The following is a 22228-nucleotide window of genomic DNA, read 5'->3' on the forward strand; positions in this document are numbered from 1 at the left end:
CATAACTAATATATACATACATTTCATATCTAAAACAGAATAAGAGTAACAACATGCACCTTTGGCTGGAGGGCAAAAAGTCATTTTTAAAACCCATGAAGGCAATAATGCTTTGACAATCTATTAATTTACCTGACTTACAAGATACTATGGAAATAAACTTTTTAAGCATGGGTTTTTCCCTTAACATTATAGCAGAATAAAAATACTGCTGCAATTAACAGTCAAGAAAAACAAATATATACATATCACTATTAAACATTCTTACTGATAAAGATAAGAATAAAAAGCATGATTATTTTTCATATCTGAACATATTTTTAAGGGGAAAAAAAAGATAAAATCATTGTGAAGCATTTTATGATAAATTTTAAAGCATTTCATAAAGACAATTTTATTAAGGGAAAGAAAATTAATTTATTAGTTTAAAGGATAATACTGTCTCTTCCATTAAATTATTTTTATAACACTGTACACGTGTAACATTTAAACATACATGTTTATATAGCCAATTTTCTTAGGAATTAAAAATTAAAGCAGTTAAATTAGAAAATAAATTTACACACATATACAAAATTTATATTCATAAAAAAATTAACACTTAATATATATATTCTATACAAAAAAACTCCATTTTTCATTTCAAAGAAACTTATTTTTTTCTTCAATTTAATAATTGTGACACCTTGTAAGAGATAGTGCATGTTTGGTGTAATAATTACAAACAGTTTGCTTAAAATCTTAATAGATCACAATAACCACTTGTAATTTTTATACCTATGCACAATTTTTTCTTTAGGAAAATCAGTACATGATCTTAATGATCATATATGAAAACAGGATATGTTAACTGGCCATACTCAGTTATTTTGAGTTCTCAAGTTATGTACAGTGTATTTAAAAATACATAATTTTTTTTATTTTTTATTAAAATATCACCTTCAATATTTCTTCAACAATAAAAACAATATACATGGCACATTAAAACAATCTACACCAATATACAGAGCAAATTACAAAAATTTGCCACATATACAGCATTATATTCCTATAACAACATTTAGAATTTATAATGAACATTTTTTGTGTGAAAGCATTGCATTGGGAGCATCATTCTATACGTTAATTACATACTAGGCTTTATGCACCATATGTACAGACATTAATGCACAAAAGAGCTTATTATATCCTTAAAACAGGAAGAAAAACAAAAGCCAACAAAACTATCTAGAAAATCATTTACAAAAATCAAAATATCAAAGGTGCAGAAGTTACAAATACAAAACCACCAGATGCCAAATTTTATGAGCAATGCAACTGGCAAAAAAATGGCACAAAATATAAACAACTTTTTAATTTCACAATTCTGGCAATATATATTATAAAAAATGTACTTTTCTTTCAATCAACAAGCAAAGATGGCACAAAATATTCATCGTTTAATATATTCAGAAGGAAAGATGTTTGCTGAGAGGATAGTAGAGTCTGTAATACTTTTAATGAAAGAGGAAAGATCTATGACTGTGTTAATTGAGATTCAGAACTATGAACAATTACTATAAGATGCTATATACTTCTGTTTTGTAAGAGCTAGTGTTTCTAGAATTACTTCATTGCATGCATTCATCATCATCAATAATTAAGAAGCTGTATTTAGACTCAAACCTAGCTTTTTTCTAAGCAAAAAGTTCTTCCAACAGTTCCTCATTTTGCATTTTGGACTTTTATCAAGAGGCAAGAATGTGACATTAATGATAAATAGCAATGAAAATTTAAACCAATTTAAAACTGAAAAAAAATTAACAGATACACCTAAATAAACTTCCCCATAGCATTTTCCCCAAGGAACAACAATTGCCAGCATTTCAAGAAACATGTTAACTAATTCTTTTCTTCTTTCTCTCCCTAAGCACTTGAATACTGTTATGTTAGAGGTTTTGTGATATAAACGTACGTAGGATTGAAAAAAGAAACATCACAAATGCTTTATTACATTAAAGAATTTTTTTTTGTGATCTTTCAAAAATCAGGTTTTAATAAACACTTTATTCCAGCTTTTCAAATTATAAGGAAATCTATTACCAAATGATAATAGATTTCCTTATAATTGCTGAATAACTTCAGCAATTTTATTTCTGCAAAGAAAAATCTGTACTTATATATATCTACCATATAATATAAAATGATAAGCTTTTTTTGTAACGTTTTGAAGCTCAGGGGCTACGCTGAGTGTTCTTCAAAATTCGAGTCATCAGAATTCAAGGAGAACCGGCCTACCAGTCCGGAACTCGGGGGGGGGGGGTGGCGTAGGCGTCAGGAGCCCCCTAGTATATATATAAAACTTATATACAGACATTTTAGCAAAGATATAAAATATGCCATTCTTAAAAATTAGGAATGACATATTTTGTTTCTCAAAAAAAAAAGTATTTTAATATTTGGTGTCTTAAGGAAAAGAATCCATACTAAGTATGAACCTACCTACCTAAATGCAAAAATACTGCATATCAGCATAGGATTTTTTTTTTTTATTTTTTTTTTTAACGTTTGTAAAATTTTTATAAAGCAATTTGAGAATATAACATGAAATGAAAATGTTTAAAACAGTTAGATCTTAATCAATACTTAACTCCAGTATGCTAACATTTCATAAAAATGGTGTCATCACATTGACTCCTATATTTGGTACTTCTCATTTTGCCAGTTGCAACTCCTAGTACCTTCAAAATGGCATCTAGTTATTGTGCGCAACAGCTGTTTTATGTTTCCTAGTGACCTGCAAGAGCAGTGTTAGTATCTTAAAAAACTGCAGTTGTCAAACTTATTAATGTTTACCATTGCAGGAAGCTTTTTTTTCCCTTCTTCCCATCAGGACTATTATTATTATTATGCGACACCTCCAGGGAGTCCAGACTCATCGAGGGAAAGTGTGCTAACAGCACTGAACAACTGTCCCATTCCAACTACTAACTATGCTCAAACTTGCTTAATTTTTTGCATGAGCCATTAGTAGCAGAGGCTCTACCAATCGACCAACCTTTGCTGTCAATCAACCATATTGGAGTTTACTATTCTTGAGAGTACTTTGCAAGTGGGCAAACAAATTATTCCTTCTACACTGCTGCTCAAAAACAACATCAACTAACAACACATAGGGTGATGTGAGCAAAACATAGGTCAAATTTATATGATGAATGTATATTAAATAATTATAGATATTTTTTAAAATAATAATCATTAATAATGTAAAATATAATACAATTGATAATTTTGAAAATAAGTGTATGATGTAAAACTTTCTGGTAATTTTAACCAGTTTTTTCTTTAATGTTCTGCATGCACTACCTTACCATTACAGGGTTTGATTCATAACTGAGAAAATTTTGAAAACTCCACTATGAAACTAAAGTATATGTTTAGATGCAAACTTAAAAGACCTAAGAAAAGATGGATGACAACTAAAAATGCTACATTAAAAGCAGCAGTTCTATGTGTATTGAACACAGGAAAAACAACAACAATAAAAAAAAAAAACTGTATGGAAATGTGTGTGAGAGGAATAAATTAATATCCAAGTTTCAAGCATACTAGCAATGAAAATAAAAATTCAAAATTTTGATCTTTGAATTTATATATATATATATATATATATCTTATTAATTATTATTACGTTAACACCTCCAGGGAGTCCAAAGACTCATTGAAGGAGGGCACCTACTCTACAGTTTTCGATCTCTACCACTCCACCAATCGCAACTACCTTCATCAACCACCAATGCCATCTACTGCCTACCACTAGTATTTTCACAGACAATCACAACATCCATGCCCACAGCAGGATTTGAACCAGCAGCCTTTTGGCTGGAGAGCAGGTACGCTAACCACTAAGCCAACCAGGTGTGCACACTTTCATAGTGTTAATCACCAACAATAAAATAATATGTTAATACATAAACAAAGCATATTAGTTCAGAATTTTTGAAGTCAATTGTTTTTTTTCTAATGTCAATCAGTATTTTTGTTTAAATAATGAAACTTTGAAAGCAAGTGTTTTACTGAAATGCAGTCACTATATTAATTTTTGGTTGCCCTGAATTCTTCATCATTCAAGTATAAAACACACTCACATCCTATTATTTAAATCATTCATCAAAATCATGTTAAAAAACACAAAGCTTAAGCTTTATTAAGTATTTTCTTATGGTTTAGCCATATTACAGTATCGTTAAGATTAAAATCAATAATTTAGTGTGAATATATATATAAATATAACCCCCAAACTATTCAAAAATAAGAGAAACAGAAACCGAGAGAAAATTTGAATTTGCAATGATCACATTTCCAAAACTTAAGAGCATTTTCTAGCAGTAATATTTATACCTGCAAACATCATATATTTAAAAAAGAAGGAAGTGTTAAAATATTAATTCTTTTGGGAGATGTTGCAATATGTAAGTTGCAACATGGCAATACCTTCAAGGATAAATAACTAAGAAAATGGTTTAAAACTGATATAATTTTAAAATACAGTCTCTAAAGCTTCACCATTCTATCTCCCTTTCTTATATTATTGCTGAATTCTTCTCCTTATTTAACTATTGCTTTGTTCTTTATTTGTTAATTTAGTTCTTTAATTCTGATGGTGCCAACAAAATTAAAGAACCATCACAATAAAAAATCTACTTCTGGTGGTCCATAAGAAAAGTTCACCTGAACTACTTGTTGAGAATCAATCAAGAATGCAAAATCAGAGTGATTATTTGTGGCCTCCTGTCAATTCATTAATATCATTTTTGTGCTTAACCCCTTCTGTACCATGTCCAAATAGATTAGTGTGGACTAGAGAATGGGTTTTAAACATGGGAACTTGTGTTGAAAGATAGAAATTCTACTATCCATAGAGAAATTCTAATATCTACTATTATACTATAATGCTTATCCAAACAGGCTCACAGAAATAACTTCTTTATAATTTTTACAAAGTTACAAATGAATGGAAGCAGCATCTCAAAATAAGTTGCTCATCAGGAATCTGTTGAAAGGAACTGGAATTATTTTTTGCCACTAAGTTCTGATGATAATGGAGTTATCAAACATCTGGTATTAAAGCAGAGATTCTGAATAATTCTTCAGGACATTTTGAAGAGACCACCAGCAAGTCATGTTGTATGCCAAAAGATAAATAAGAATACCAAGCAATAAAACTAAATGTGAATATCATAAGGGAATCAAATGCCAAAACTAAAATTAAAAAAAAAAAAAAAAAAATTACCTTTAAAGTCAATATAATTCATATTCAATACACACCCTTAAGGAGACACAAAGACTCATTTGTGCTATCATCCACTTAATCATAAATGAAGAATTCATATTTATGAATTTAGGGACACAAAACACACGTGTTGAAAAGATTATTTTACTGATTAAAAATCAGTAAAATCTATTTTGTAAACCCAGGGGTTTACAAAATAGATTGCACATGTAACATACCATACATAGGGGAAACAGGGTGAACCATCCCAATCAGAAAGGATGAACACAAACGTTACATAAAATATCTCCATTTTGGAAAAACCGGCCTTTCTGACCATGCACTCCAAACATACCACAGAATTGACTGGAAAGGTATCAAGTCCCTACACCGCACCAAAACCTGGTTCGAGCGGAAATTCAAGGAAGCATGTGAAATGCTCAAACATGATCCGAATCTGAATAAAAATGATGGTCTAACAATTCCAAGAATGTGGAGGACCCATCTACAACCTTCATAGCAACCACGAAGAAAGCCCCCCCTCCCCCCTCTTGAACATTCAATAGCAACCTGTACTGTACAAATCCACACGTGGATTTGTACAGTACTACAGTATACAATATAAACTGTATAATTCCAGAAGAATCCTAGTATGTGAGGACTTTAGCAGAGTTTATTGTAGTTTTTATTTTATTTTGTTTATTTATTTTTTTTATCACTAGAGGGTAGGCTAAGAAAAAAGATTAGTTAACAACGTAGATGTAATTTACTTGTATACAGTGCAACAGCTTGTTTTTATACACATGTATCCTTCTGAAGATGACCTCAATACAGGGGTCTAAACGTAAAGTTATTATTTTATTTTTAATCAGTAAAATAATCTTTTCAACAGGTGTGTTTTGTGTCCCTAAATTCATAAATATGAATGCTGATCACCGTGTAACCTTAAAAGAAAGGATAAATGAAGAATGGAAGAAAAAATATACGAAAATCGGATAGTTTTAATACAAACAGTAATGAAACACTTTTGAAAGTTTTGTTTAGAATAATCAGATATTTTTTAAATGAATTTTCCAAGGATTTCAGAGATGGATTCTGAAATGCTACTAAGTTGAGGCAATAAGTCACCTATTATTAGGTCACTTACTATAACTGAACAAGCATTTTATAGATGCCTTTTAAGTTTGGATAAATGAATATCAACTAGCTGACTGGGTGAGTAACTTACTGTGAACTGTGTGTGCTTCCCTGCTGAAGGTCAGCTCACTAAAATGATGTGTGACTATTTTGACTAACACTTCAGCAGATATCATTACTGCATCCGACTTTTGTTTATATTTAACAGTATGCTAATAGATAATATTAATTACAGGAAAGTAGACTCCACACTTTAGAACAATCGTGCATATAGCAATAACCTGAGCAGTGTTCTGTGTGTAACCATGGTTGGGTTACATGTTTCAGTAAACTTTTTTTTTAAAGTATTGCTATATTTTTTGATAATTTGCATTAGAATAAATCAATGGTTCCAAAATTTTAATATGACATCTTCTTTTACCAAAACAACAAGGTATTAAGATCTTGGTGCAAAAAGATTTTCTCAAGAGCTAGAATTAATAAGACTTTTTTCTTTCTTTTTTTAAATTTTTTTTTTTTTCAAGGAGGGACAGCAATGGGAGAATATACAAAAGTAACAGTTATGTATTAGTCCATTTCACATAGTGAAAACTGAATTCTGGAATTAATGTTCAAATAGGAAGGAACAAGCAAATCTTTGTGAGGCCAAATTTGAAAACATTATCACATAATGGAATAAAACTATTATCATTATAACAAGCTTCTATGGGGGTTAACACTCATCACAGAAGGTCTCAACTCAGCAAGCAACATATATTTGAACCTTGAATTCATTCTCACTCCTGACAATCACAATTCATTCTGACAAAGCACTTGAATCATGTACCACCCTCATTCCCTCTTCACCACAGCTCAACTTCCATGGATGGGCTCTTGTTCCTCCCCACACACAATACATTCCACTATGTTGTATATAATCCCATCTCTATAAATCTGGAAAAATACCCACACTAACAAATGTCTATCTATCTAGTTTGTAGAGTTCAGTTCATATTTAAAGACAAATCTGAAATCCACAAAAACATGAAGGTACACTTTTTCTTCCTTTATAAATTGGAAGAAAATTTTTCTCCTAACAAATAAGTTGCAAGTCCTTTTTAATTGGTTCATCAGTGAAGTCACATTCAACTCATTATCAAGTCTAGAACATCTCTTAGGGTTTTCATCGTACAATGAAACCTGTGGAGAATTCATGACTAAACAAGCACACATAATTCAGACAATACTAGGAATAACATACAGTTAGGGCGCATGATTACAATGGAATCCCAATATGTGTGCAGTAGCGTGTTATAGAATTAAATTAAAATATATCTGGAGGGAAAAAAAAATAGATTACATTAAAATAAGATAACATATATAAAAATTATTTTACACAATTTTATATGCCAATTTCCAATACTTTAGGAATAGCAAGAACATCATTATGGTTTACATTTGGTATGTGAAGTAGGGCTTCAGCACTTTCTTTATATAATAATTCATGTTTATATAAAGATCTATGTAGAAGTTTGGTCTTTTTCCAATGGATCCTATGCTTTGGGTTTTCAACTCTGTGTTGTGCGAGGCCAGATTTCTGCGGTTTGATAAGATGGATATGGTCTTGATGTTCCGAAATGCTTTTATGAACAGATCTACCTGTCTGTCCATGGTAAGACAATTTACAGGAGCATGGAACCTCGTACATGCCAGGTAGCATCAGAGATAAAAGTTTAGGAGAAGGTAATTATCTTAACACAACTCAAAAAATCATCAGTCAGTTCCCCACACATCAACCTAGACAAGAACAAGCCTGTAGGATTCCCAAACCTTATGTCAAAGGTATCTCCGAATCTTTCAAAAATTATGAAGAAAAACAAACCAATCAACCAGATCTATAACTTGTTACCTTTTCCTAAAGACAAACTCTCACCTCTGATGCTACCTGGCACGTACGAGGTTCCATGCTCCTGTAAATTGTCTTACCTATGGACAGACAGGTAGATCTGTTCATAAATGCATTTCGGAACATCAAACCATATCCGTCTTATCAAACCGCAGAAATCTGGCCTTGCACAACACAGAGTTGAAAACCCAAACCATAGGATCCATTAGAAAATGACCAAACTTCTATATAGATCTTTATATAAACATGAACGTTTATATAAAGAAAGTACTGAAGCCCTACTTCACAGACCAAATCTAAACCGTAATGACGTTCTTGCTTTTCCTAAAGTATGGGAAATTGGTATACAAAATTGTGTAAAATAATTTTTATATATGTTATCTTATTTTAATGTAATCTATTTTTTTCCCCCTCCAGATATATGTTAATTTAATTCTATAACATGCTACTGCACACATATTGGGATTCCATTGTAATCATGCGCCCTAACTGTATGTTATTCCTAGTATTGTTTGAATTAACTGTACTGTACTGTACTGAAATATTTATTTATTAAAATATATTACTGTGGTTATTGTGTGTGTGTTTGTTTAGTCATCTCTTAGGGTAATTGATGGATTTTAATGAAATTTTGTATGAAAGAATGTGGGAAATCTACCTTATCCTAATTTTATTTAGCTGTATATAGATCTTTATCATTATCTTAAATCATTTAAGACGTTATTTCAATGAAAAGTACTACCTGAGAGAATGGCAATTTACATAGAAAACAGATTTTTTATTATTATTATTTACAAATAATCACTTAATTATTATGATAATGATATTTTTGACCTTGGGATTAAATAAAACTCTAAATGTATAATGGCACTTAGGAAATTTTAACATTGATAAAAAATTGCTTGAGAGGAAAAGAGAAACCCTGATTTATGTGAGCACATTTAAATAACCTTGTGAAATTCTTGACAAGCAGATATGTTATGCTATTAAAAAACTGACGTTACATCAATGAAATTTATTATTATTATTACTATTTTCCTGACCCCCATGGAGTCACAAGACTCATTGTGAGAGGTCAACATTAGTGAACACAAAATCTATCATACCACTCCTTAAAATCATACACAGTCTGCACATGTTCACCACCCTCCCAGGCAATGCATTCCATGCTTCTACCACTCTCCATGCAAAAAAACTTGCTTCTTACCGTTTTACTCACCCCCTCCTTTTGCATCTTCCTTTCCCTCGTTCTACCATATGAAATCTCACCTCAATGTTAAGATAATAATAACCCTTCAACAGTTTAAAGTTCTTGATCAACGCCCCCTCCCCTTGCATTCTATCCACCAAACTCTGCAGTCTGCATGCCAAAAAAGTTTGGCAGATTCTTGTATAATGTACACATATATATTTACAACAGAAACACTGTGTTTCTGATAATCAGAAATAATCTTTTAAAGGTTGAAAGGAGTCATATATATATATATATATATATATATATATATATATATATATATAGGTCCATGTAAGTTCTATATATATAAATGAGTCATCACACACACACAATATGATCAGCATTTTCTCTAATGTATAATACTTGACAAAGAATTGTTCTTGTTTAACAACTTGATTTTAATACTCACTAATATTGTGCTTAAAACTATTAGAAGAGTGAAGAGTAACAATTAACAACAAAAAAGTAAATTTTTCTATTTTAAGATGTAATATCATCAATCTCTCAAAAGCGATTACTTAAAAGGTGGTAAACAACAACAATGTAAAGAGGTATTAAATTTAAAATTACGATGCATTCAAATCAACCAAGTGTTGTTTAATAATTTGGCTCAAATAAAAATCAAATGAGTGGTGCACACTACTTGTGGAGAGAAGGGAGAGGGTTCTGTTACTTTTTTCTGGACTCATTCACTTCTTTCTAACAAGTATTGTGAAATACATATGACAATGTAAAATGCCAAATAATGTTTGAAAATTATAAAGTTACCAGAATACATAATGAAAACAAGCTCCAGATATAGGAACTGATATTAGTGGTTCCAAACTTTGGGATTAACTTGAGAGAAATGATGTAAATTCTTTCTTTCCTTAGAAAATGAAGTTTTAGCTAAAAAAAATTATGATATACAGTAGAAATCAGCATACACATGTAACCACTTCCAATTAATATTTTAAGTGGAAGTGATTATCCACATATACAGGAAATCACTTTTGATAAACATTACTTCCTTTCTATACAGATTCCTTGATCTATAAACTGAACAATGAAAATAATAAATGCCGTTATATATGTATTCGAATGTTCTTTCTTGTTCCTTGTTAAAACAAAATATTATTCAATGCAGGACACTGATTATCTTAATTAATATGGCAATTTCAAATATCTGGCCTTAGAGAGGAAAGTTCAGATCAGAGAAAAAGAAACCACATTCATTTCACTAATAAAGGTATGAAGATAGTTTTTTTTTATTCTCTAATTTATATGATGATTAAAAATTACTCAAATTTTTTATAATTATTTAAGGAAAGAGTAAAAGTAAGACAATTCTGTAGGAGTACACCATATGAAAGTTTGAGAACATCTGATAATATATTAACAGCTTGAAATTTATTATGCAAAGCATCCTCATGTTATGAAATAAAACGAACTTGTATATAAACTGGCAAATAAGGTTTATCCTCAACAAAAATTAAACCCTGAAAAAGTAAAACCATTTACTAAAAAGAGCCAAAAGGTATAATTTTGCATTGCCATTTCAGCAATGCAAAATTATATAAATGAAGTGGATATTAAATCCAACATTATTTCAAAGCCAAATATGATAACTATAAAAGTTTTGTACGAAATTTGACCAGACAGCTTACGAGAATACACTCGCCGGCATTTACGAGTTGCCCAGCCAGACCTTCACCAGAGGCCAGTGAAACCTTATCAAAATGAACCAACAGAAGCAAATATATGGACGCTTGGCCAAAGCAATCGTATCTCCTATAAGGTCCGGCTACTATGGCAACTCGTAAATGCCGGTGAGTGTATTCCCGTAAGCTCTCTGGTCAAATTTCGTATGAAACTTTTACAGTTTCTGTATTCGGCTTTGAAAGAATGCTGGATTTAATATCCTTGATTTATATAAGTAAAACCATGCCCCCCGGCTTGTTACTGAAAGAGAAGGCAGTAACTTACTGAGCATCTAGTAGTTCATGCACAAATATGTACATTGCAATATTCCTAGAATTAATTACAGTTACTAAATTATTATTATAGAAATTAAGACAATGAGTTTTATATTCCAGTTCACAGTTTTGTATGAAAGGCTAGTTATAGATAGCATACAAAGATAATTAAAGACAATCTATTATATCTTATAATGATTACTAAGACACAAAGGCTGACAAGTGTCAAGTAACTAGACTTGTGGGTCTTCCCACACGAGCTCCGAAGATGATGTACTGTTGAAACGGCTTACACCCCCATCACTCCCACCCCTGATCTTATCCCATCATATCCTTCTCCTTCCCCAAAAATATCTATTTTTCATTCCTTTCCCAAAGTACTCTCTGCCCATCTTTAATAATAATTAAAAAACAACCTAGGTTTTTCAAAAAAGTTCACATACCTCTTGCCTCACCAAAAATTCCCCCCACATTGCCAACCCCCCTTCCTTTCAATACTTCCTTTAACAGCAGATGAATGTATATCGCCATACACGGGATGCCGCTAAATAAGATGACAGCCAGCAACATCCTATAAAGGTATGTTCGAATTATTCCTCCTACGTATTCTTCATATATCTGTCTATATAAAACATCAGTAATGCCCTAAAATTTGAGTAGAAAGCCAATGGTATTATAAAAAGGGGCACTCCTAAACAGCCATAAAAATAAAATTATATATACATTACAGTTAGTTTACTAATTTTGATATTCCATTTTCTTTAAATTTCTAAACTTAATTTTGGCATTTTCACTAAAATTGTGCCAAAATGTTTTACTTATTCTAGAGAATAAGTAAAACATTTTGGCAAAATGTAATTATTAAATTATTCAACTTAGTTCAAGTGTCCTAAACAGTTTTAACGGATTTATTTGAAGCAAAATATTGCATGCAAAGTAAAGAGCTGTATATTAATGGAAGAATGCACCCTTCTCTTACACACTTGATTTTACATCAAATTATTTTCCTGTATACATCCTTCAATTCCAACAGCTGATTTACAAGTTAAGTATAGGAATGAATTCTCAGCTGTTCATCACAGAGTAAAAATCTGGTCTTAATAAACCTCATTTGGCCTGAACCTCGGATATCATTCCCTTAGTCCCTCTCATAGAAGTTTTCATTACTTCTCAAGTACGACTGCATAACTTTCTTTCAATAGGATATTTCCAATAGGAATTTCATCTATAACAAATTTTTACTTAAATATATTGTTATGATATATAATCCCAAAAATAGAACTTGAAAAGGCTTCACTTCAACTAGCAAATGTAACCAAATAATTGGTTACATTTGTTAGTTGAATTTATTTTAGCCAAGAATAATAGACAAATTGTTTCTTAACTTTGCAACAACATAGTAGATAGCACTGAGTATATATAGTATTATCTCTATATATAAAAGCAAGTCTTATTTATAATCTTGGTTATCACTCGGCAAACTGGTGAGGTATAACCAAAAGCCATGTCTCACCAGTTGGTCATTTGTTATTTCTTGCAATGGAATTACTGATATGTTAGTCTTGACATAGGAATGTTCAAAATGGCTAGGCTGAGTTCATCGGTTGTTCCGATTTTCTTGCGGCAATAAGAAATTGTCTAGTTAGCAATTACGCCAGAGGTGTGAGTAATAAATAGTCCTAGAGGTAAAAAACTGTTTAATCACAGTTTCTACCATTCTCATTAAAGTAAGTGAAGAACAGTGGTTAGTGGTTTATAAATTGTTGTAGTTGGTGAAGTGAGATGGAGACAGAGTTGCAGAGTAAGTGTTCTCCATCGATGAGTCTTTGGACTCCCTGGAAGTGTCACATAATAATAATAATAATACATCAATAAAAATGCAATCATATGGTCAAACTGATGCGAGTTTTGTAGCATGGATTGTATAAGCTACATGACAGCACATCCGACTTAAATGGGAACACAACACCACTGATATATGTGTGCGTGTGTAATCCAGAAACATTACTCTGGAGATCAAATGTGGAACTCCTTTTCAAATCATTCCAGGCCTCCAATAAGTTGGATGGTGATTGGTTTCATACTGGGAAATTTCTCACCCACATACATATATCTTCAAGTAAAAGTGATCTTTCTGTAAATAGAAAAATGTAATGTCCATTTGGAAGATGATAAATGCGAAAGCACAGAAGAGGTAAGGCATTACTGTTTTCTATTTGGTCAGAACACTAAATTTCCATGGTAAATTTGACGCACTGATGGATGTTAATGATACTGTTATAGGAAATGTGAATTTTTTTTTAGGACAAGGCCAGATAACAAAAACATCAGCAGTGAAATTGCACTAAGCACACAGTTGCAGAAATACAGTAGCAAACTGGTTACCAAAGCGAATTATACAGTTTGCTAAGGTTGGTGAGATTAGGCTACACACACACACAGCTATAAATTAAAGATGACAAGAAATTATATTCTTAGTTTCATCCTTTATCCAAGTGTAAGCAAACAAGGTTTGATGTGACGTAGTTTCACGACTGGGCTACTTGTATATAGAGGCTAATGACTTTCCATCACTTGCCTTAGTATTCCCCATAATGCCATGCACATATCCTTATGGAGATGTATAATGCTATGCGTTATGGGAAGGGGCTAATGACTTCACATTACTTGAAGTGATGTGAAGTCATTAGCTTCTATATACAAAGTTCATGCATAAACTTTGTTTACACTTGGATAAAGGATGAAATCAAGAATATAATTTCTTGGCATCTTTAATTTATAGTATAACCAAGTGAAAAAACTCCAACAGCTACTACACACTGCTGTTCATTTCACCTGCTTGTATAACTTTCCTTTGTATGCCACCTTTGTATGACAAAATGTACAACAAAATCTATAAGTTACCTGGAGAAAATTTTTCATTAATTGTTTAAGGATATTCTGTAATATAACATGACTGAACAGCAACATAACATCAAAGCTCAGGTATTCAACAGTATGTTGTTGCACATCAACAAAACTAAACACTAAAACTTACTGGCCAGTTTAGCCAAGTGGTTAGCTTATTCTCTCTCTCCAGTCAACAAGCTGCTGGTTCAAATCCTGCCATAGACATAAGTGTTTGTGATTGTTTTTAGGTGGGAGATTGATTGCACTGCCCTGTGTGAGACAACCATCGCATTTATTGAAGGCCTAAAGTGGCTTGAAAAAGAGCCATGTTTTTTCTTTAGAGCAGGTTTCTGAATTATGTCAAAAAAAAAAAAAAGTACAAAAGGTATATAAAATTAATAAAAATAGAAAATAATTCCTTAGCTTACCCATGATAATATTTACAACCTATCATGGGGAGGGGGAGTCGCATAAAAAAATAAATAAAATTGAATTCCAGTTTTATGGATTTTTGGTAATCCATAAATTCTTAGACATCACCAATGAAAAGTAAGGAGTTGGACCAAAGAATCTTTATTTCAGGACATATGGCATCTGGTCTGGCTCTAAAAATGAACTCCAAATTTCCTTCAAAAAAAGATCAATAGAATCTGTTGGGAAATCAAATTTACTGCTGAAACAGACAACTCCTTTGATGTGAAGCTTATTTTCTGGATTCTGATATTCATCTTCTTTGCACATCATTAACTTTTGAAAGCCTACTTTTACTGGAAGATATGTTTATGGACTCTTACATTTACATAGAAATCTGGTGTTATTTGAGCCCAATTCATAGCCATTTAAAAATGGCTATGACATATCTATTATTAATAAGATAGTACCTATTTACTTAAACAACCTTCTGCAAGGACAAAAGTCAGATAAAAATTACCTGACTCTCCTATTAATTATCAAACTAATGCTTATGAAAGAACTGCTCGTACCTTACAAAAATCCAACTTTTTCCACTTCTCTTCTATTCAGAAAAAAACTTTCTTTTTTTCTCATCTACCAAAATACATCCCCTGATCTTACTGTTGTCAAAACTGGTCAATATGTGAAAAACTTAAGGATTAAATTTGTGGCAAAGTATAACCATTGACCATCTCAAATGATAATTAACACAGTCTGTTTAAATCCAAAAGATTACAAAAAAATCTTGTGAATACTTTTTGCACAAGTCAAAATCCAAACAACATTTATTCTAGGTTAATTTCTTGCATCTGGTAAAACAGCAACCTGAAAAGCAATGATTTGTTGTTGAAATGTCCTTTTATATCTGTGAAATCAATTATAATGTTTTGACAGTGAGGTTGTTCTCCATTTCCAACATGATAATCAAACTGACTTGATTTCAATGTTTTTAATTGTTTTATTTGATCAGTGTGTTTATTCACACAATACTATTTTACCTTTGAATGAAATTTCTAAAAAAAAAAACCACGTTTCTATTTCTTATTTCATTAAAATTGTTATAGCAACACATAAGTTACACCTTCATGCTGGACTGTGGTTCACATGTATTTTACATCTGGTGAGAGCTCACTATATAATACGTCCCTCATCAGGCAGGCACATTTTTACACATTTGTCAATGCATATGGCACACCACTTCATAACTCCCCATCTCTAGGAATAAAGATTTGTATGCTAGAACAATAAACTGCCATGAACTATATTTTCTACAATTATTTATTTAATTTAATAAAACATGCTTTGAGAATGCGTATTTGAAACATCAATCAGTTCTTTGAACTTGCAATTATTTTATATACTGTGCTGAATATTGCTGTTTACATAATGGATATTTTTCATTCTTATTTCCCTCCATTCATTAAAAAATAAATAAAGAATATAGAAAATAACAGCTGTCATTCTTTTTATGAAATAATCAGCTGATTTCTTTTTATAATATTCACGGAAGAAAATTCAAAATCCTGTAACATAAAATTTCTCATATATTTCAGTCAAGTCTCTGATACATCACCAGGTTTTGCATAAAGCTTCACAATGCTTTATTTCACCTTTTTACCTAAGGTGATTTCCGTTAACAAGATAAGCCTTGATAATCTTTTATGATTTTTAGGATTACTAATCTTTTGGGCTTTTCATCAATTTCTTGGAAATAAACTCTGAAAACTAAAGGCATTTTATTTCATGGGGTAAAGGATAGAAGGAAAAGATGTGAGGTCATCTTAGAAAAAATTTTTTCATATCCATTAGTTTGAAATTTCATACTATTTATTCACAAATCCATCTACCACTTTTTTTTTCTTTTTTAAACCGAAGCTCTTTATAAATGCACACATGCATAATTAGAGTTGATAGCATGACACATAATTCATTCCCTACCAGAGTAATTTACTGCATGATCCATAATACCACAACTGTAAATTGGATATTTATTTATCTACAACAAATCTATTTGCATTGAACCTTTCATGGGTGGGAGTCATATAAAAATAAAAAGCCTATTCTTTTCCTCATATGTGCCATTCATACACAATCTGATAGTTTATATTTGATTAATGCAGGTTGAAATATAATTACCTACACCTTTTAAAAAGTACTTAAAAAGTTAAATATACCAACCAAATATAGAATTTCTCTTAATTATTGGCTACTTATAAAAACTCTTAAAGAAAAAATTTCCCTTCTACATAGCTTTAATTTTTCTGAAACACACAAATGAGATTTGTCATGTGCCAACCAGATGTATGAGACAATCTGTCCATTGCCTGGGGTAAATCCATCTTAAATGAAGTTTTATGAATGACGAATTCAAAACAATTAGAAATTAACATCTGTAAAAAATCTATAAGAAATGTGCTGATTGGGCACCAATAATGATCAATTCTAATATAAAACTGGGAGAACTTTTGGAAGAAGAAACATATATTGACATGTAAGCAGATTATCACATCTCTACAATCTCATTCCTCAACACTCTTGATTTCAAATCCAAGACTAAGATTTTTGGGATTAGTGTAACTGCAATTTTTATCGATTTATTATTTTGGAGGATCTCATATATGAAGACATATGTTTGTGTCTATGTAGAATACACATTTACAGAACTGGACTCACAAACACGAAATTATGCATGAATTTCCTATGTGACCAAAAAGACTAAGGCAATACTTGAACTTAAAATTTTGATATGCATGGACAATCCTATGTAGACTTATGCAACAAACACCATTTGGCATATGGGTAATATTTCATTTTATTATTATTTTTATTCTAAAAATGCACTTTGTTGACAGATACTTCTGTTAGTTTCTTTGCATTTAAAAATAATTTTATCAACAAATTTCAGCTTCTTTTTTTTTTTTAATCAATGAGCTTGAGAGCTGTTAATTAGCAGATATATTTCTCAGCAGTATAAAATCCTCTTTCAGTTTAAAGCCTGGTGGTAGTATTTCTTTATGTATGACATGTGGAGCAGAAAAAATATGATACAGCTTACAAATAAACAAAATGAACAGGAAAAATTCTATGCAAGTTAGAATGGTACAAGAAACAACCAGATAGTAATCAAAACATCAAAGCACTATGTAACAATCTTACAGAAGGGGTGGGGGAGATAATACCAGAAGATGAAATTGGAAAAGATATTAAAGACATGATGGAAGGGAATAGACTGTATTTTTTTTTATCGTAAAAACAACCACAAGCACCACTGCAAATAAAGAAGAAGGTAAAGAGAATATCCTATACATTCTTGTTTTCATCCTTTACTCAAGCATAAGCAAACAAAAGTTCGAGTATGAAGTATTGTGAATTAACGTGAGGTCATCTGTTTCTAATTGTATATAGAGACAGTGAGGTCATCTGTTTCTAATTGTATATAGAAACAGATGACCTCACATTAATTCATACTTCCCAAAATGCATATTGCTATGCATTATAGGAAGTCACTACCCAGCTGATTAAGACTTTTACTGAGTAAATCCATGCAGAAGACATATTTTTCATATACACATAGCAAAATGGTCTACTGCCATGTTATTAAAATACTGTGGATTAGAGATTGTGTAAAAACTTTTGTTTACTTATGCTTGAAAACAAGAAAAAATTTTATTATCCTTACTTGTAAAAAAATTCTACAAAAGAATATAACAAGAATAAAAATATGGAAAATAATAAAAAGCAGGAGAAAATGGAATTACAATAAAGATGATGGTCTGCACAGTTAGCCTAATGGCTGTGTGGCTTTGCAACCATATACCTGGGGAAGGAGTGTCCTAGGTTCGATTCTTGTCAGTGACATGAGGAGCTAAAGGAGCTTCCTCAGCCACAGCCAAGTCAGCCAGTCTTGGGCGTGGACAGTAGGGTTTTTTCCCTAGTTTATCCTGGGGTTTTTCATCCCACAAAGCAGGCAAACTGGCCTCGAGAACTCAACATTACGGACATAAGATACACACTGGCATAGGGCTGACCACCTTATCCTGTGAACGGTTTGAGGTCCAATGATTAATTAACCCTCCACACCGCAAGGTAAAAGAAGGAAAAAGGAAGATGATGATAAAGATGATGCAGGAAGCAAGAGAACTGCTAAAAGAGGAACTGAAAAAAAAAACAACTATACAATGTCTCAAAGATATATCAAACAACTGCTGTAATGAACATATGACTATAAAAATAACAAAATAGAATCATCAGAATATTAAATGAGGCAGCCTACTGAACAAACTGGATTCAGAAGAGGGTACATCATATATACTATCTGTAAACACTGAATCAACTAAAATAAAAATGCTGAGAATGCAATTTACCTTTATACATAGGTCACACAAATCCTCGATTAAGATCAAAGATAATCAATATTGACAGCAATTAAGAGATATAGAAGAAACCAAAATTACGTGCAGTAACAAATAAGATGTGAGAACACATCAACTGCAGGTATACTTTTTTTTTGTAAACAAAGTCCATTTATAAATAAATCGTGTGTGCTAAGGAGACACCATTTCACCCAAATTATTCAATGTGGTATTAGAATAAGCTATAAGCGAAGTAGACTGGAGTGAAAAAGAAATTAATATCAAGGTGATATCAATTTTAATATAATGACAATATAATTATCATCATTTAGGATATGCTAATATGCTATTGTGGTAAAAAAAAAACAAAAACAAGCAGAGCTAGAAGATATGATAAATTTACTAAATATGATATCGAATACATGTTTATAATCCTATAATGCATGTGCTCACGCGCACATACACTACTCTTCTTGTAGTGAAATGGAGAAAATCCACAATCTTAAAAGACTATCCTGGGAACCAACCAACATCTGCTCTCCAGAATACACTTCATTTAAATAAATCTGGCTGAAAAAAAAAAAAACTACCAAAGATTTGAGAGACTGTCATCTTTTGCTGGAAACAAAAAACCCAGCCAACCTTGAATGCACTCAAACTGCAGCCAGGATATTAGAAAACTAGCAGAAATCTTTTGTATTGTTATTCATTTTTATACTGTGCCTTGGTGATCATACTGTTATTGCTCTAGCTTTGAGAACATCCCAGTAAGGGAAGGCAAAATATTGCTAATAAAGCATTTGCATAATTTTGCCTGTTGTATTTTTATAAGCTATTAAATACTCATAGTAATACTAATAATCAACAAAATGTCTTAATATGCATATATAAGGAATAATAAGAATGCTCCTTTCTCTATATCTGCTGAGTGATTAATGATAATATCAAATTACTTGTTCTTTTAAATAGCTAATTTTCAAAAGTAGGCATAAGGAGTGGTTCACTGTCAGTTTGTTGCTTCACTAATGTATAAGACAACGATTTAAATACTTCTCACATGGAACAATATCATGAAAAATTAAAACTAATTTTTCCCTGAATATATGAACATGATGTGTTTGTATAATTAAAAAACTCTGACATAACATGTAGCTATAAAATGCATTCAAAACTTTAAAAATCCATGCTTGATGAAATGTATTATTTAATTCATGTGAACTATATACATATTATATCAAACATGGCATGATGAATAGTGGATATGAATGCTGGAATCTGTATATGCCTTAATTCATGAAGTGACCAGAGACAAAGAAAGTGATATACCTACTGATTAATAAACATATTTCAAATAGATGTCAAGATAATATATATAAATAAATAAATAAAAAAGGAACATTTCAGGAGTATCTTAGTGCTCCATTATGCAGTGATATATTTTCTAAAAAATTTTTCTTAAACATATTAGTACAAGCAATCCCACTACATACTAATTTAAAAGAATAAAATTTTTATTCAAGCTAACAGACTCTGAAAAACTTGTTCACTGATATAGTAGATGGTATGCAAGCAAACTTAGATATTTTATGATAATTACAGTAATCCTTCAATTCTCCAGTCATTGTGGAAGAGCAATTTGCCAGTCAAATAACTGAAGAGTTGAATAACTGAAGGCAATTACATAATATTGTACCAGAAGTAAGTTGATATAATAATGCTTTCAAGGGTTGGTTAACTGAAGGTTCAGTCATTTCGGGGTTGATTAACTGAAACTTCAGTCATCTGAAGGTCAGATAACTGAGAGATTGCTGTATCTGAGGAAAAATTAATAAAGCTATTATTCTGAGTGTAAAATAATAACTGCACAAAATGATATTTGTAGATACAGCAGAGCACTTTTTAAGCAGCAGCAGAGAATACTTAAAATACTTAATGGTACACTATTTACATTATGAAAGTAGCATAGCTTTTTATCCCTCCCCCTCTCTCTCTCTCTCTGGTGTGCATGCATTCACTGCCAAATAAATGTACTGATCTTTCAGTACACATAATATGCTAACAATGAGCAAAAGCATCTGTACCAGTAAGTGGTAAAGGTAATTAATGACATCACTAATTTTTTTTTAATTTTTTTTTTAGGTGAGTACATTTTATTTGGCACAGGCAACTTTATACGTAAAATGAATTTTATATATTCATGGATGGATGGACTGTTTTGTTTCTCTACTCTGTAAATGTAGTATATCAATTTAGTATTAGTAATATCAGTTACTATAATTACTTTATTAATTAATATAATTAATTTAATAATTTTTCACAATCCAGCTATTTAATAAATACCTATGTATATTGGAATAAAATTTATCAGAATCTCTTTCAAAAGAACACAACATTTTTAATATGTTTGGTTTACATGCACTGCCATGTAAATACATGTTTTATTAATGATTTTTCATATATAAAAAGGCATTTCATACTGGTTTTTTGGAAAGTGAAATGCCAAACAGTGCAACTTTTAAAGAACAATTCTTGGATTGTTCAACTTATTTTCAAATGCCCATCATCCAGTTACAGACTTATGTTGACTTTAGTAACTAGATCTCATTGTAATTCCAGGTGAGGTGCAATACCAAAGTGAACCCTCAAGTCATATAATATTAATGCCATGGAGTTTTGCTATAATGGTGTTTGCCATATTAGACACAATTGGATCCAACAAACAAAACTGGGTCTAATATTGAGAAGTAGTTTGATATGGCTTAGGTCTTTTCTATAAGAATAAATACCAAAGGATTGCAATTTCAACTAAGTCTACTTTTTGCCAAATTAGTTTTCAGCTATAGGCAACTATATGTTACCTTCTCAAAAAGCTTGTCTTCATCAATGCTCATTACAGACAATCAGAAAGGAGCTAATCAAATGGAGTGAAAATTAAAGCAAATAAGTAATAAAATGTTATTATGGCTTCCTTAATGATTTATTTGTTAGCAAAAAGTTATTTTCAGTGAGTAATAAAAATTGGCCATGTTGCAGTATTGTTTGTAGACTTCTAAATGATATTAAGACAATAAA

Source organism: Typopeltis vanoorti, chromosome 2 (assembly GCF_054136105.1).
Source record: "Typopeltis vanoorti isolate ZY-2024b chromosome 2, IOZ_Tvanoo_1.0, whole genome shotgun sequence".
NCBI classification, from domain to species: domain Eukaryota; kingdom Metazoa; phylum Arthropoda; class Arachnida; order Uropygi; family Thelyphonidae; genus Typopeltis; species Typopeltis vanoorti.